The following is a 14,746-nucleotide window of genomic DNA, read 5'->3' as shown; positions in this document are numbered from 1 at the left end:
TCGGAAGGTCGATCATTAGCCTATGCTAAATAAAACTCAGTGAAATAGATGATAGTTCATTATCGTTTTTCGCGGAAGGTTTCGATCATTAGCCTATGCTAAATAAGACTCATTTGAAAGAGAGAATAGGTCATTAAAATTTGTAAATAGTTAGAAAGTATTTTAGAATGGGAATTAAATATTTTCTTTTGAAATCCATTAAGCATATTTAGAAAGATTAAAAATTGGTTTTTGAGGAATATTACGAATGAGAGTTGGTGGTGGAAGATTGATTTGTGAATTTGGAAGGGATATTTAGAAAGTAGGGGAATGAATGACAAAGTGAGATCAGAATGTTTTGAGCTGTCGAGAAGTGAAGTCGAGTAGTAGACGGTAGTGTTCGAGGAGTGAGAAAGCCGGTGTAGTTCCGTGAGTGTGGAGTATCTATCGTGGAACGAGAAGTAGGCCAGGTCGAGAGTAAAAGAACCTCCTTGAGCCCAGAGTGTCCCGGTAGCTGATAGCAGTTTCGAAAAAGGTAGAACACAGCATCACGACAAAAGCAGGAACGAGAGCTATTCGAGCTAGTTTTTCAAAGGAGAACATCACTGGAAGCCAGGACGAGGTTTGATCGCAGCCAAGGATAGCAGGAAAGGGTTTTGTGTGAGGACATTTTCAGTTCACTAGGAAAAGGTCAGTCTCATTTGTTTGGACATGAATGTATGGGTTTTTCGTGTTAAATTCCACATAAAAAATTGAATAACATAATCAATAATATCAGAAAAGCTTCATCAAACTTAAATAGAGTTGTTCCTAATAACTCCTAATAGTTAAATGTTAATAAAAACTTTCAATTGAAAACCAAAAGGAAATAAGATTCCCATTTGTAAATGTTATGTTTAAGAATAATAAGAAATAGCAAATATTAAGCATTGGTTGCCTTTTAAATAAAATAAAAATATTTTGATTATAATTGTAACCCATATGTGTATTTTTTTTTACTCTTTTCTTTTCTATCCCGATTAGGAACCATTAAGAAATATTTAGAAGCCACGGAAGTAAGTAATTAATTTATAATTCGCCCTGAGATTGAAAACATATTGATATGTGATCTGGTTAATTAATTGGATTAGTATTAATACATTGATTAAATTAAGTAACATATAAGAATATTATCTCATATCAATAATCAAGATCACATCAAGATATATATATATATATATATATATATATATATATATATATATTGTATTTGCGTCCCTCGTGGCTTCTGTATAGTTTTGACTCTTCGTGACTTCCGATCAATATACAGCGTGTATATTAACAAGAATAATTTCATACAGTTAGCGCTCGCTTTGGCATCCGTTATACTGGCAACAACGTACTTATAATATCAAGTAAAATATTTAACCTTGGTCGTGTTTAAGTGCAAATTTAGTTGTAGAACCCAGACAAATTCTATTTATAACTTTTGCCAATTAGGTGGTTTTGCTCGGATGTACGATAAGGATTTGCTGTAAATTGTTTGTTTTCGTTTTTTTATACTCTTAAATCAGGTTAGAAAAACTTGGGTGTAGTTATGAATGATGTATTTTCTAAACTTTTAGATTTTCTATTTTATTTCGATGGAAGTAGATTATGGATTTCGGAAGATTTCGATGGAATAAGTTATATTGTAATATACTTAACAATACCACTATATACCCTTGACAAATTTTTATTTTTTAAAGTTAATAATTGTTTGATGAGCCTTTCGATAAATTAGGTTAGGTATATTATTAAATTTTATTTTGATAATAATCGGTACTGTTTCTCTCTCTCTCTCTCTCTCTCTCTCTCTCTCTCTCTCTCTCTCTTCCTGTAATCCCTTCCCAGCGCATCCTTATCTGTTTTATTCTTTCGAAATTTGCTATACAAGTATTTTCCATTGCTCTCTGTTTCTCGCTCTCTGTTTGACTTCTCTCCATCTCAGGCCAATTCTTTCATGATCTCTTATTACCGTTCTTCTCCAGCTATTATCAGGTCTTCCTCTTCTTCTTCTTTCGTCTGGTTGGTATTCGAGTGCTTGTTTGGTTATATTATTTCGATCCTTCCTCAGAGTCCGTGTAATTCATTTCAATTTCCTATTTTTAATCGTGACTGTTATTTTCTCTTGTTTTGTTCTTCTCCGTAGATCTATGTTTTTTATTTTATCTGGCCAGTATATTTCTAGGATTTTCCTCAACGATTTATTTATAAAGGTTTTTAATTTTTTGCTAGTTGTTTCTTCCTGTCTCTTCCTGTAAATATTTTGATTTTGGTTAATTCTGATATATCGCGTGTGTTCAAGATTTCCTTAATGCATTATGAATATATAATGAGTGCATATTGTGCCTTTACTATCCTTTTTTCTACATCTGATCTACTAGCGCCTTTTTTTCCATGGTTGATCCCAGATAATATGTAAAGTTATCTACCTCCTGTATTTGTCTTCCTTGTATTTTAATTTTAGTTTCTTGGTTGCTGTTTTTTAAGTTTTGTTTTTTTTTGTCTTTATCTTCAGGCCCATTACCCTGGAGTATTTTGCAAGCTTCTTTTGCTTATGGCTGCTATGTTCGGTTAGGGGAAAAATGTCATCTGGGAAATACAAATCCTCCAACTAGTCATGCAATTTCAATCTAATACCTGTTTTATTATTGCTTACTTTCTGCATGATCCAGTCCGTTATTATTAGAAATAATGTCGGGGATAGCACACATCCTTGCTTAACTCCGCTTTGTATAACTACATCTACTACCATTTTTCCCGCATGTTCTAGTCTGGCTGTATATTTCTTGTCAAATAGTCTGATTAAGTTGATGTATTTTATCGGTAGTCCATATAGTTTTAGAATCTGCCACATTTGTTCTCTGTTTATACTATCGAATGCCTTTTCAAAGTCAAAGTCAAAGTAAACATTATGTTTATATTTTTTTGCCATTCACTAGCTTGTTCCAAGATAATTATAGAGTACAGGAGAGACAGCGGTACAGGTACAAGATACAGAGGTGCTGATAGAGTACAAATGTGGTCGATAGTGGAGCGTTTTGCGCGAAAGCCTTCTTGGTTGCTTCTTAGTCTTAGTTTCTTGTCTATTTCTGGCTTCAGTCTATTCAATATGATATTTGACATTATTTTGAATGTGGCACTTAGCAGTGTTATTGCTCGCCAATTCTCGCATTTTTAAATCGCCCTTTTTTGGTGTCTTAATGGTTACACCCTCGTTCCATTTCTGTGGGAGCTCCTGGTCGGCCCATATCTTGAGTTTGTGTAACATTTCTACTAATTTGTTTGCGCCCGCCTTTATTAAATTTATCGGTAGGTTGTCGCTTTCAGCGGCTTTGCCATTTTTTTAGTTGATTCAGTGTGTTTTGTATTTCTTCTTTCGTAATTTCAATTGTTCTAATGTTTATTTCCTGTATTAAGTTACCTTCGTCTATATCTGGTGTTTGGAGTATATTTCCTCGCAGTGTTGTTTTCATCTTTGTATTATTTTATGTTCTGATTTAATTATATTTCCTTGTTTATCTTTGATTTGTTTATTACTGTTTAGTGTTTTCCCTGTCAAATTTCGGATGATATTGTACTGTATCTTCAGGTCGTTTTCTTGCGCAGCTTTTTCTGACATTTTTACCATATCATATACATAGTATCTTTTGTCTTTCCTGGCTTGCTTTTTAACCGCTATATTTTTTCTTTGTATTTCCTTTCTACTGCTTTTTCCTTCTTCGGTTGCTTCTTTTTGTAACATTTTTTTTTTAAGTTTCTTTCTTTCTTCTCTTAGTTGCAATAGTCCAGAAAAATAAGGTTTTTGTCGGGACACTTGACCAGCCAGGTTGCAAATGGGTTTTTTGGAGTTATACCTATTACATTATAAATACAACAATGCCCGTCACAGTTCGGACGAGAATTTTAGTAATTAACAAATAAGGGTCAAATATGACAGTTTTTCGTTTAAATCGCTACAGGTAAAAATAAGGTAATTAGATATCTTATTTAGATTATTCACCTTTTAGTAGATAAGCAAAGGTTTAAATTTTTTTCAATTTTGATCCGATTATTTGTTACTTCGGAAATTGCAAAATAAAACTAAATTTCGAAAATAAAAAAATTGTTATAACTTATAAAAAATTGTTATAAAAATGAAATTAAGACTTTGATATTGCATGAAATGTTGAGTCAAACATTCCATAATGCACAATAAATTTGAAGACGATTTGTCAATTAGTTTAAATTTTATTCGAATTGTTTATCACAAAGAGCTTTTTTTGCAATGTTATTGTTCAGAAAATTATAATAATACAGCAATTCTGTGGAAACCACAGGAAAGAAGAATACTTATATTTTTAACTTATTTAAAAAATCAATAAGAAGTCATTTTTAGCATTCTGAAAACATTTTACGAAAGTAGAATCATTTTTGGCTTCTAAACAATTTTAATAACCATATTAACATATTGACTAAATCTGCGTTGGGATTTGAAAAGCTGATATTTTTACACGAATTTTCAAAAAAAAAACTTTTCGCCTAGGTTAATTACGAGCAAAGTTAGCCACTTTTATTACTTATTTAATTCACAGTTACTTCTATGTACATAAAATTCTCCTGTAACAGTGTTAGTTATCATACTCCTCCGAAACGGCTTGACCGATTTTTATGAAATTTTACACGTATATTCTGTAGGACTGAAAATAGGTGGTAATCTATTATTTACACCCATACGTTATAAGGGGGGTTGCCCCCTGCCACTTTTTTATTGTTTTGGAGAAAATTGTCTACCTTCATTTTATATTATGTACCATTAAAAATATATACAACCCTTAATTTTCACCTTTCTACCACCAACCCCTATTTTTTAATAGTTATCTATTTATTTACACCTATAAAATTCTCCTGTCGTAATGTTAGTTGCCATAATCCTCCGATACCGCTTGAACGATTTTTATGAAATTATATATGTATACATAATATACTTGTATATGTATACATAACATTTTGTATTGTTAGGTGGGTATATGTGTACATAACATACTCTACAAAACTACAGGTATATATAAATTAAAAAAATAATGATCAAAGTCCATCAACAAACTCCGGAGATATTAAGCGCAACATATCTTTGAAAAGTTAATTTCATTGTTTGAGTGCACGGATTTTAATAATTCCGCTCCACAGACCACGAGTCGATTTCGTTAGGACGTCATTTTTAAAGATATATTAACAACTCTGTTCAAGTTTACTCAAACTTTTACACATAAACTATATACATACCTTGAACTTTAAAATAGCGCTAGTTAGGTTTCTTAATTTTTATAAAGAAACTAGCTGTGAATTAAATAAAAAAAAGTGCCTAACTTTGACCGTAATTAATCAAGGTAAAAGTTTTTTTTAACATTTATGTAAAAGTACACATCGAAAACAATGTGACAACTACAGGGGTAATTTGTGTTACTAAAAGATAAATTTTTCATATCTACAGTATTTTTTCATAAAATGCATATTTTTCGAGGTATTCTCAAAAAACCCTCTAAAAAAGTCGATTTTTTCGTCGAAAAACTGTTAATTTCAAGCGCGAATAACTCGAAAAATATACGTTTTACGAAGAAAATGTAAAAAACATTTCTTTCTTAGAATTACTTTTTACATCGATTTACATGGTTAAAATGCAATAAAAATTTCCCGTCCCCGAGATGGGGTGGCAACCACCCCAAGCTTTTAGCGTACAGCGGCATGATATAGAAAATGATCCTTGGCCTATTCCCTACGCCCTACCTTCTGTAAAATTTCAGGTAAATCCATGCTGGACGAAAAAATTGCGAGTCAAAATGCTTCATTTCCTCGACTATAGAAGGAGGAGAAACAATCAGTAAATGTAACGAATATAAATACCTGGGTATGAATATGAAAATCACGAATGATGGAACACTAGACGGAGCCGTTAAAGAACGAAACACTCAGGGCAGGAAAGCAATTAGGCTCCTAAACTCAGTACTCTGGGACAAGCAGGTAAACAACCAAAACAAGAAAAAGATCTATAACGCCGTAGTGAAAAGCATTATAACATACAGCTGCGAAGTATGGCATATGAAGGAAAAATCAAAACGAATGTTAAGAGGTCACCGAAATGGATTTCTGGAGAAGGGCTGCAGGAAGATCAAGAAGAGAACATGTCACCAATGAACGGATACGAGAAATAATGAAGGTCACACATACAATAAATGACGAAACCAACGAAATACAACTACGATGGTTTGGTCACGTATAAAGAATGCATGAAGACAGAATCCCAAAACAAGGGCAAAAATGGAAACTGCAAGATAGAAGAAGATGAGGTAGACCGAGGAAAAGTTGGCAGGCAGGAATAAACAAAGCCATGGATGAAAGAGGTCTGCAAGTAGATCAATGTACGGACAGAGAGGAATGGCGAACGGGTATCGGAAGACGAAGAACGTTATAAACCGATAATATAATAATAATGTAAAAGTACCAGCTTTTTAAATCCTAAAGTCTAGGGATGGCGCTTGTTGAACAAAAAACCGGTTTTTGGTTATACCGGTTTTTTTAACTTACGGTTTAACCTGGCGGTTATAACCGGTCAAAAAATCGGTTGTTCCAAAAACAGGTTTTCGGTTTTTTTTAATCAAAAGCAAATACTCAATAAGTTATAATGTTACATTTATATTGCACTTTAGTTTGCTCAATTTTCCTCCCGAAAAATTCCCCAACCAATTCAACCTATAAAAATTTTCCCAGGCGCTTTCAAGTTACCCTAAAAATGGGCCAGAGTACCCCAATCTCTGATTCGTCGCTCGTTGTAGACGGCGTCGGCGTATATTGCGTTGTCAATAATTGGGATATTCCCAAAAGTGATGATCCTATCGATCTATCAAAATGTCCCTTGGATCTATCAAGTTTTAAAAAATGTCCAAATGACTTATAGGTATTTTACAAAATAAATTCGATAAACCAATTCAGTATTTACTTCTCTATTGCCATCAAAAAATTTCAGTAGGTAATATTTTTTAATACGTTTGTATAATACCTACCATTTATTTCGTAAGAATTATTTATTGTTTAAAAATTACATAATGGAGATTCCTAATCGTATTTCGGTATTCACATTATACAAGAGTCTCAAGTCTCAAGTACTCAAGTATAAACAATTTTTTAGCTGATGATGGTTGGAATATCGATTTCAAGCAGATCACATACTTTTATGTAAATATTATAATCACATGCACCATTTCACCAGTCTTTGAAATATTTATTAATCTAAATAACTATTCTCAAAATTGTTTCATAAAAGCTGATGTGACACTTTCGTCCAGTTCTCTATTAGTAAATAAAAGTTGAATTATGGTTGTTTGGGTTAATTACTTCGCATTTATTATTTATAATATTATATGATTAAGATCGAAAATATATAGAAATTTCTTCATTTTTCTCTAAATTAATTTTTTTCCACAGGCAACTTATTCGGTTTTTCAATGGTTATTACTTTAAAAAGAAAAAAACCGGTTATAACCGGGACAAAAAACAACCGGTAAAACCGGTTGTTTCGAATTAAAAAAACTGGGTTTAGGTTATAACCGGTAGGTTTTTTCCATCCCTTAGTCGATTAATTTAGTTTGCAGTCAATACTAACAAAGTTATTCAAATTGTTTATAAGCCAAAAATGACTCTACTTTACTAAAATATTTTCGGAATGATAAAAATGAGTTTTTATTATTTTTTTAAAAACTTTGAAAACATAAGTATTCTTCTTTCATGTAGTTTCCACAAAATTGCTGTATCATTATTATTTTATGAAGAAAAGCATGCTTTATCATTGCAAAGAAAAGTATTTTTTATTAAACAAATTGAATAAAATGTAAACTAATTGACGAATCACCTTGAAATTTTTTGTTATATCTGGACTGAACATGGACTATTTGACCCAATTTTTCATGTAATATCAGTCTTAAGTTTATTTTTGCAAAAGTTTATTTTTGCAACTTCCGAAGCAACAAATAATCGTACCAAAATTCAGAAACTGCCTTTTTAAACCTTTGTTCATCTACTAAAAATGAATACTCTATCTGATATAAGATATTTAATTACTTATTTTTACCTGTAGCGACTTAAACGAAAAGACTGTAATTTTCAGGGCCATGCCGTTTTATGATGCGGTGAGGCAGCCGCATCAGGCGGCATCACAAGGGGGCGGCATAATCAGTAAAATCTAATATCTTCTTCTTCTTCAAGTGCTGTCTCCTAATCGGAGGTTGGATATCATCATCACTATCTTTAATCTATCCACCTCTGCTCTAAAGAGTTCTATAGAACTGCATCTAAACCAGTCCCTTAAATTCTTTAACCGTGACATTCTCCTTCTTCCAATGGACACGCGCCAACTCGTAACTCTTAATGACAAACTTTTTCAAATCAAAATGTACACCGGCCAATTCGTAACTTTTTTACTACCTGACCCTCCCAACTTGCAACTTATACAGGTGAATTCGAAACCATTGTTTAATTCTAATTCTATTTACACATAAACATTACATCTACTGGTAATGCAGCAGAGTTATGCTCCACGTAACGTAGAGCCACACCCAGAGCTTTAGTGGCATCTGCGTGTGACACTCAATATGACAGGGAAACTTCTTCCTCGCTTTCTTCATCTTCATTAGTCATTAGGGTTGCCTTGAGGTTGAACCAAGTCTACAATGTATTCATCCGTAAATTCTTCGCTCCCTTTGTCGTCAGCTTCAATCCATTCTGTAATTACACTTTCTTCTTAGTTTTCTGATCCATCTTGTATAGGGGAACGGGGAAAAATGGAGCTTATTCAAATTAGAAATCAAGCCATGGAGTTAACGACTAAGCACAAATGATGACACTGGCTCTGCATCAGTGACATCAATCTGAGATGGGTGGAAGAGGGAGAGAGACAGGCACAGCGACTCAAAATCAACGACAAAGTAAACTTTCAATTATTAGTTAGGCTAACTTTCGGATAATCCGACCTTTTCGGAATCCGAACAGGCTGTCCCCCCAATTAGTTAGGATTTGCGGGGTTTTACTGTATATAGGTACCTACTATAATATCTGCGTTCCAATCGGCTGGTAGTCTGTTTTGTTCATATTTTTTGTTGTATTAGCTGGTTTATTTCCTTATGTAATTCTCTTCCTCTGTATTTTTTTCCACTGTTATTTCATTTTCTTCTGCTGCTTTTCCGTTTTCTATGTTTTTAATATTTGTTTTTGTACGTTTTCTTCTGTGAAAATTTCTACTTCGTTGTTATCTTGTTCTTCTTCATCTGTTTCCTTCATACCGAATAGCATTTTTTCGTAATATTCTTCTCATATTCTGCTGATCTGTTTGTCTTCAAACAGGGCTTCTCTTTTTTTTTTTTTTGTTTTTTAGTACTCTTGTTTTAATGCTGGACGTATTTTTTTATCTGACTTTTTTGTAAAATTGTTATATTTGATGGTTTTCTGTCTTTTTTAATGTCCTCCAGCGAAACCCGTCATTTTTCTTCTTTTTATTTGTTGAGTTTGCTGTGTTTCTCGCTATTTTTTATTCTTCCCTGTTTTGTTTTGACGGATTGGTTGTTTATCCACGTCATTCTAGCGTAGTTTTTTAGTTTTCTGCGTTTCGCAGTCTTGATCGTACGTAAATTACACATTTAAAATTGAAAAGGATTTATAGGTTCCAAATTAGCTAAAAGACGGTGTTTCAATCCCTGTTTGTGTATTATCGCTCCAAACCCTTCTTGGCAGTAGCGCACCCGGGGGGGGGGGTTTGGGAGTTAAACCCCCTTTCCCCCAGGGCATATGAAAAATATATAAATAATAGCAGGAAAATGTAACTTGTCTTTCACAAAATATAGAAAAAAATTTCGACGCCCAAGCCAACCCCCTTCCCCCCAGAGAAAAATTATAGGTGCGCTACGGCTGCTTCGATGTGTCCCGTTTTTTTCAAATTTATGATATGGTCACCCTACAGTAGAAACGCTTCTTAATTCACGAGAGTATTCTACACACTTGTTCTTAATCCAGGATACAGTTTTTTGTGTCAAATTAGAATTTCATAATGGTAGATAAGTTTATTTTAATTTTCTAATCTATTTCAACAGTAGGGCCCCCGCATACTGCAGACTTTTTACCTGCCGATAGTTTAGTCGGGTTGGGCAAAATTAAAGATTTTTCTTTTTAAAATATGTAAGAATGTAGTTCGTTTGGTATGGCATGAGTGCTTTAATTTTTTTTTAAGTATGTATTCTATTTGTTTTTAATTTTGTAGACTAGCAGACTTAACTACTTTATGTAATGTGAAATTTAAGACTTACTACTATATTTTAAATATTTTTCAAAATATTATTTTCTATATCCTTACATAAAAAAATACATTGAGTGTATGAAATAAGTAAGCAATGTTTTAAACATTTTTATTATTTTCCAGACACCTTTGCACCTATTAGTTGAACAAATTATATTATTAAAAATTTTGTACTTACTTTACTTAAGCCGTCCTCTTGTACCCTACGCTGTCGAGGTAAAAGTTTTGTAATAAAAAATTAAGAATTCAATTTTAACACTTCTATAATATGTTACAATTGAGCAATTAGACCAGCAGATTCGGCAACTGGTTATGATAAATTCATCAATTTTAATGAACATACTTTTTAATTTTTTATTTTTGCAGTGAAAAAAAATACATTGTTAATTATACAAAAAAATATCATTAATATATCACAACAATATTTTTTTCAACATACTACAATAATCAATTATAAAAATATCCGAAGTCTAAATTCCAACATTTGAGGTGACAACAGCGCAGTGGAAGCCATGAGGACATAAACTCAAATATACGGAGACCACTACAACCGCAAACTGAATAAATATATATTTGGATGCCATCAAAACCGTTAAAGTGATTTTAGATATACAGCAAGCGAACATGGCGCGCCTGACGGCAATTGCTCTAAGTAATGTGTATATTATTATACAGATAACGTGACTGAGGACGTCCGGCCAATATTTTGTGTAAGCATTGTAGGAAGTGGTACCTTTCATTTGCGATACATTTTAGGGAAAGTCCTCGTGGCAACCGTATATCGGAGTTCACGAAGACCTGGAAGCCACGAGAGACTACGGTTTAACATGGGGGGACGTCATAAGATGCTAAAAATAAATATATATATATATATATATATATATATATATATATATAAATCTACGTACATCATTACTGATTATTTACATAAGAATAACAGTAAGAGTGGCTTTAACTTCTACAGAGCTATGTTACATAAAACTCGTAAGTTTCTTAGTGAAAACACTAACATTATTGTCATGCCTTCTGACAAATGTAATGTAACTGTAGTTCTGGAGAAGCAGAGATACTTAGATTTATGTCTCGAATTGCTAAATTCTGATAATATATATGAGAGATATCCAACTAATACTGTTCAAACTAAATGCAATAACCTCATCAAGGAATTATGCAGTTCGGGACAAATAGATGATGATACAAAGAAAAAATTAACAGGGTATAAGGGTGTCATACCCAAATTTTACGCTTTACCTAAGATTCATAGACCACAGCTTTCGGTGCGTCCCATTGTTGCATGCATTGGTTCACCTACTAATTTATTAGCATCTTTTTTGACTGAGATTTTGACCAATGCATATGTCTCTAATGAATATGACGTAAAAAGTTCTTTTGATGTCTTTAACAGCTTTAACAACTATCAGTTACCTGAAGGCTATGTTATTACAGTCGAACCCGCTTATTAGAATACCGGTTATAGGAATATCCCGGTTTAAGGAATAGAAAGTTGAGGTCCCGAAACGTTTCAACTAGCCACCGATGATCGCTTATTAGAATATTCCGGTTATACGAATAATTTTGCTTGTCACGAAGGCTATTCCAATAAGCGGGTTCGACTGTATCAGTCTGGATGTAGTCTCTTTGTTCACTAATGTACATCTAGATGCAGCCTTAATAGCTGTTGAAAACAATTGGAATTTTATTAGTTCTCATTGCAATATTGGCTTGGAATCTTTCAAAAAACTCATCTCCTTTCTTTTTAACAACACCTACTTCACATTTAATAATACTGTGTTTAGACAAACACAAGGGACTCCTATGGGAGGTACTATCTCTCCCATTCTGGCCTGTTATGTGATGGATCATCTACTGGATATGGTGATCCCAGAATTGTCCTTCTATATTCCTTTTGTTAAAAAGTATGTGGATGACTTAATCCTCGCTATTCCTAGCAATAGATCAGCTGAAATTTTGCAAGTATTCAATAGTTATGACCCTCTATTACAGTTCACAATTGAACATGAGGATGATCTATGCTCAGTCCCCTTTCTTGATACCCGGTTCATTAGAACCCATAACAACTCCCTGAGAATTGACTGGTATAGAAAACCTCATAGTTCTGGACGTTTTCTTAACTATTGGTCATATCATCGACACTCAATAAAAATCAATTTGATTAAGCAAATGAAGGCTAGAATCATAGCTATCAGTGATCCTTCTTGCCATCAGAAGAACCTGAGAATCCTGTCTAACCTTTTTATCGACAACTCTTATCCAAAACACCTAGTCACCAAGATATTATTCAGTTTGACCCCTGACATAATACGCCATAATGATGAGTTGCAAATTACTGTTACAAGCGGAGAACAAAATGCCAATTGTTTATATACTTCTTTAAAATACGTTAAAGGCATAACACCCAGACTGGCTAGACTGTTTAAAGACATCCCTAACTTGAAAATAGCCTTTAAAACATCTTTAACTTCAAGATCTATATTTTAAAAGGTTAAGGACAAGAGTGACATTAGGGATTGTTCTAACGTTGTCTACCATATTTCCTGTAACACAGGGGCGGATCCAGAGATTTCTTGAGGGGGGGGGCGTAACCTTGTCAACATGGGCCCAATACCGGGGGGTTTGAGGGGTATGGAATACCCTTTTTTGAGTTTTGAAAATTGACGTTTTAAAACACATTTTTTTACTCTGTTCACACTGCGTTTACAAAAAAATAACCTTGAAATTGACAAATAAACTCAGCTATTTTCAACTCTCTACTCTAGCAGATAGAAATGATTTAGTATGATACGTGTAGTGACTGGTAGTAGACACTGTAGTCCTGTGGTACATTTAGACTGGAAACTCATCCTACTTAAATACTTTAAGAGTGGCTTATAGTCATTCCATTTGAACTATTAAAAAATGTAACAAGCAAAAAACACTTTTTTTATGTTTCATTATTTAAAAATATTTTTCAAATATCAGGATTACGTTTTTATAAGACACAAGGCATTAATATACTGTATAAAAGAAGGTTGCAAAATGATTAACTAACATTATGTTTAGTATGATTTAATTACTGACATTAGAAGTAAATTATAAAACAAAACAAGAATACTTTGGCTTAACAAAAACTACGTTGTTTTCCCTTAAATTACAAAATCCAGTTTTCTATTCTTCTTGCTGGAATACCGATCGATAATTTTATTGATGTCCACTTCTATATCCCTGTGAACATTCATGAGAGCCAGTCCGGTCAGGCGGTCTTCGGTCATTCTGGTCCTCATCCAGCTTTTCAATCGCCTCAGCGTAGAAAATGATCTCTCTGCTGTTGCTAAAATAGAAACCCTTTTTAAGAAACATTGTAGTTATGATATTGCAATGCAGTTAAAAGTACAGTATAACCATTCCAAGTAATATGGTAAACTTACCTTTCCATCAAATCCAAAAATTGTTGCTTTTTGTTGTTACATGTTTCGGTGGATGCCCATCATCGTCAGACACAGTATATAACACTCATTAAAGTTAAAATTAAAAACACAAACATTGAAAACATTTAAAAAACGGACGATTAAAATATTTATAATGTAGGCCTACAATAATGATTAACGAACCGTACCGCGGCAAGACTGGCAGACGACTCCCAGTCTTGCCGCTTGAGTCGTCTGCCAGTCTTACCGCGGTACGGTACGTTAATCATTGTAGGCCTACATTTACATTATAAATATTTTAATCGTCCGTTTTTTAAATGTTTTCAATGTTTGTGTTTTTAATTTTAACTTTAATGAGTGTTATATACTGTGTCTGACGATGATCGGCATCCATCGAAACATGTAACAACAAAAAGCAACAATTTTTGGATTTGACGGAAAGGTAAGTTTACCATATTACTTGTCATATAAATCCAAAGGGGCAAACAGGATGAATATTGATAACCATTCCAATGTTATTTTGTCTAAAATTTAAATATTTTATGGTAATTGTTTAAATATTATTTGTGACACAATTGGTCAGCTAGTTTTATAATTTTTATAGGTTGCGCCTCTGCTGGTTTGGGATAAGTCATCATCGATTAATTTTAGTAAACAAAAATTGTTAACCTTGTGATTTTAACTCTAGAAATTTTACTAAACATATGACGTAATAAAAGCCAAAAGCCTGTGATGATGAAGTAATAATTAATACTTCGAAATGTATACATAGCACAAATGTAAACTGAAGAACTGTATCGACGATTAAGGTAAATATAACCTATATATCTCTAATTTATTTATCATGCCAATGTTTTACTCACCTATTGATATTGGTAAAGTAAGCAGGATCTGCACCAAAGACTTCAAAATAGGGTAGTTGTGCTCATCAAGATTTTGAAAACACGTCATAGGGGTACTGATTTCTTTGAAAACGTTGTAGTTAACCATGTTCTTTAGGGAG

The 14,746-nt window shown here is 33.1% G+C and overlaps 1 protein-coding gene and 1 long non-coding RNA gene across 2 annotated transcripts in view; one reads left to right on the top strand and one right to left on the bottom strand.

Moving 5' to 3' along the window:
* Positions 1–14,746, top strand: part of LOC114342542 (ras-related and estrogen-regulated growth inhibitor) — a 603,448-nt gene that overhangs the window by 140,991 nt on the left and 447,711 nt on the right. The gene's annotated exons all lie outside the window — the stretch shown is intronic.
* LOC126888385 (uncharacterized) overlaps positions 13,369–14,746 on the bottom strand; it is a 30,684-nt gene continuing 29,306 nt past the window's right edge. Inside the window, exon 2 of the long non-coding RNA XR_007699533.1 lies at positions 13,369–13,646. This is a non-coding gene — a long non-coding RNA (uncharacterized LOC126888385). The remainder of the gene's footprint in view (positions 13,647–14,746) is intronic.

Source organism: Diabrotica virgifera, chromosome 7 (genome assembly GCF_917563875.1).
Source record: "Diabrotica virgifera virgifera chromosome 7, PGI_DIABVI_V3a".
Lineage (NCBI taxonomy): Eukaryota > Metazoa > Arthropoda > Insecta > Coleoptera > Chrysomelidae > Diabrotica > Diabrotica virgifera.
Note: the sequence above shows the minus strand (reverse complement) of the source record. Positions and strands in the feature narration are given on the sequence as shown.